We start from the raw sequence: 4119 nt of genomic DNA on the forward strand, positions 1-4119 counted from the left end.
GGGATTACATGGGTGACAGGGAGGGATTACATGGGTGACTGAGGGGGTGGACATGGGTGACTGAGGGGGTGGACATGGGTGACAGGGGGGATTACATGGGTGACAGGGAGGGATTACATGGGTGACAGGGAGGGATTACATGGGTGACGGGGGGTGGTCATGGGTGACAGGGGGGGTGGACATGGGTGACTGGGGGGGGTGGACATGGGTGACTGGGGGGGTGGACATGGGTGACAGGGAGGGTGGACATGGGTGACAGGGAGGGTGGAAATGGGTGACAGGGAGGGTGGACATGGGTGACAGGGGGGGTGGACATGGGTGACAGGGGGGGTGGACATGGGTGACAGGGGGGGTGGACATGGGTGACAGGGGGGGGTGGACATGGGTGACTGGGGGGGTGGACATGGGTGACTGGGGGGGTGGACATGGGTGACTGGGGGGGTGCACATGGGTGACTGAAGGGGTGGACATGGGTGACTGAGGGGGTGGACATGGGTGACTGAGGGGGTGGACATGGGTGACAGGGAGGGATTACATGGGTGACAGGGAGGGATTACATGGGTGACGGGGGTGGGGGGTGGACATGGGTGACTGGGGGGGTGGACATGGGTGACTGGGGGGGTGGACATGGGTGACTGGGGGGGTGGACATGGGTGACAGGGAGGGTGGAAATGGGTGACAGGGAGGGTGGACATGGGTGACAGGGGGGGTGGACATGGGTGACAGGGGGGGTGGACATGGGTGACAGGGGGGTGGACATGGGTGACAGGGGGGTGGACATGGGTGACTAGGGGGGTGGACATGGGTGACTGGGGGGGTGGACATGGGTGACTGGGGGGGTGGACATGGGTGACTGGGGGGGTGCACATGGGTGACTGGGGGGTGGACATGGGTGACAGGGAGGGTGGACATGGATGACAGGGGGGGATTACATGGGTGACAGGGAGGGATTACATGGGTGATAGAGATGGACAGGGAGGTAAACAAGGCAGATATGGCTGACAGGGGGGGGGGTGGACATGGGTGATAGAGATGGACAGGGAGGTAAACAAGGCAGACATGGCTGACAGGCTGACAGGGGGGGTGGACATGGGTGATAGAGATGGACAGGGAGGTAAATAAGGCAGACATGGCTGACAGGGGGGGGCATGAGTGACGGGGTCGGGGGGGGGGGGGGTAGAGGGTGGACTTGGGTGACGGTGGGGGGATTTAGACAGGGTTGAGAAGGTGAACAGAGGGGTGGAAAGGGTACGGTACCTTAAGCAAGCCGGCCCGCACAGCTTGCAGTTCCATAGGAGGCACGGGAGTACGGCGCTGGTGCAGCTCGTTCCGCCCCAGGGCACCATATCCGGCTCACTGCGCCGTAAGGGAGAGGGGGACGGAGGGGGACGCAGGAGACGGAGAGTGAAGGAGGGGGATGCGGGGGACACAGGGAACAGATGGGGAAGGAGGGGAACACGGGTCACGCGGCAGACGCAGGGGACGGAGGGGAACACAGGAAACGCAGGAGATGCAGGGGGACGCTGTGTGCGCAGTGCGCACGCAGACTTCCCTTCCCCCCTGCGCCGTCAGGCCGGGGCGGGACATTTAAAAAAAAAAAAACTAGTAAAAAATAAAAAAAATCACGGCAAAATCCCGCGGCACCACGGGCAGTGCTGAACGGCACACACGTGTGCTGCGGCACCGCGGTTGGGAATCACTGCTATATACTGACCCCCATATATATGAATGTATACTATATACTGACCACATATATATGAATGTATACTATATACTGACCCCCGTATATATGAATGTATACTATATACTGACCCCCATATATGAATGTATATTATATACTGACCCCCATATATATGAATGTATACTATATACTGACCCCCATATATGTGTAAAGGCTAACAAGTTAGCCTGTATTTGTGGGAGGAGCTGGAAGGACCCATAAGAGCCCGTGGCCGGATACCAGTGTGCGCCGCGGGTTCTTTGCTTCCCCTGATCAGCTGACTTGCCGTAGTCAGCTGACCGGAAGTTGACACGCAGCAGTTCGGCGCAAGTTCAGGTAAGCGGTCGGGGCTGAACGGGGTCTTGTTGTTGCTTCCACTACGGAGGTGAGCCGTAGATGGAAGGGATCCCCGGTCAGCCCGACCCTAGGTTTATTTAATTTCAGCCCGCTCGGGCCATGCTACAATGTGGGGCGCTCGTTCATGCAGGCTCGGTCACGCTACGGTCCCGGTGTCAGTGCTGGCAGGCATGACACTCGGGCTTTTCAGTGGGCAGCAGCACCGGCTCAGAGGGCAGTGCCGGCTCGGCCACGCTACATAGCACAGACACGGGGCTGTACCATTATAAGTTTTGTTGCAGGGGGTTATTTTACTAGGGGGACAGGACCAGGGTTGTTGTTTTAAATGTCAGCGTTGCTTGGCCACGCTACACAGCGCTGACACTAGGCAGGCTGATTAGTTGCGCTGCATGCGGGGGGAGCAATGCCGGATTCATTTCACAGTTATATTTACAAGGGTCAGCGCCGGACTGGCCACGCTACGTAACGCTAAATACGGGGGGGGGTAGGTTAGCAAGTCGTTACCACAGATCAGGTTATAGGGGGACTGGGTCGGTTATCTATTCAAATGCATATTCACAGGAGACCGCGCTGGCTCAGCTCAGCAAGGCTAGCTCAGGTCACGCTACTACAAAGTACACACAGTGAAGGGTATCACTGTCACTAACCATGTACAGGGGGCAGTACTGGCCCAGGTCGCATTATTTAAGAGATCAGTCGTGACTGACTCTGGTTACGCAATAACTACTGAACACGTTTCTTCAGTTATATTATCCATATACCTGATCACATTGCTCGACCCAGCCACAGCCTGTCAATATTATGTGCAGAGGCTTCACTAACACGATCAAGTTGCAGCTTGTCCACGAACGGCAGGTTGGCTGAGTGATTCATTTATTATCCCGAGTCTTTTGCAGCCACAGTACGGTCTCAGGGTTAAGCATTCTGCATAATTCGGGTTACATATACATTTCTTTATCGTATAGTTATTGGTTCAGGTTGCCACCGTCGGTGTGAGTATATATATATATAAGTGTTTGTGTATGTATATATACGTGTATGTGTGTATATAGTCGGCAATGGATGGTCCAGGTTGGCTTTAGATGTTATGTTTATGTTGGCAACTGTTTCACAGTCATGGTGGTTGTGTGGTCATTAGGTCCTCATATATTCATCTTTAGTTACAGCTTGAAATTGTGAGTATTCATCATATTTACGTCACGTGCTGTTCGGTCATCTTGCAATACGGATGGTATGTAGCGTCATGGGTTATAGCCAGTAGCGCAATAGTAGTTTTTCAAGTCATGGCCATACTTAGGTACGATAGATTATGTGGCATAGGGAAGCTTACGAGGTTATTAGCTCAGTCGAAGCAAGATAGAATATATAATGAATCACATCGCGCAGCATTGTCACAAGCGATCGGTTCCCACAGTTAAAGATATGCAACTACATGCGCTTTGTCAGAAGGATAACCAATATTGTTGCAATTAGTGTGTATATGATCAGTTACGAATTATTCCTTTTTAGGTCCGGGGTAAAATTGGTCGGTCTTTTGAGTCATCTGCCAGTCTTCAGTAGCTATCACCGTATGAGCAGGAATCAACCAGGTATAGTGCATTGTTAGTTAGTGTTCACGTGGTGACAGGTTGTCATGTAATAGGATGTTTTTGATAATCTAGATTATCTTCACGACTTTGTTCGGGCTGGATGTAGTTAGACTAGGCATATTCCTCACGACAAGGAGACTCTCTACATCCGGGTAGGTGATAAAAAAAAAAAAAAAAAAACTGCTTCAGCACAGCTAGGAGGTAATAACTTGGTGTATTTGATTTCAGTTAGTCGAACAGGGGTGTCATCAGTGAACATTCGCTGTCGTGCAGTAATCCTCAAGTTTCGGTCGTTTCTGGGTACGTGTTCAGTTACTTGTTAGGGGCACCGTTAGTTCAGTCGAATGTTGTGGATGTAAATGGTGAATAATTATAATAAGGTTATTGTTCAGCTTTAGGTGGTGTGATTCGTCATCAGTTCGGGTAAGGTATCCTTTTGTTTATCCTAGATAG

Source organism: Hyla sarda (genome assembly GCF_029499605.1).
Source record: "Hyla sarda isolate aHylSar1 chromosome 2 unlocalized genomic scaffold, aHylSar1.hap1 SUPER_2_unloc_2, whole genome shotgun sequence".
In the NCBI taxonomy this organism is placed as follows: Eukaryota; Metazoa; Chordata; class Amphibia; order Anura; family Hylidae; genus Hyla; species Hyla sarda.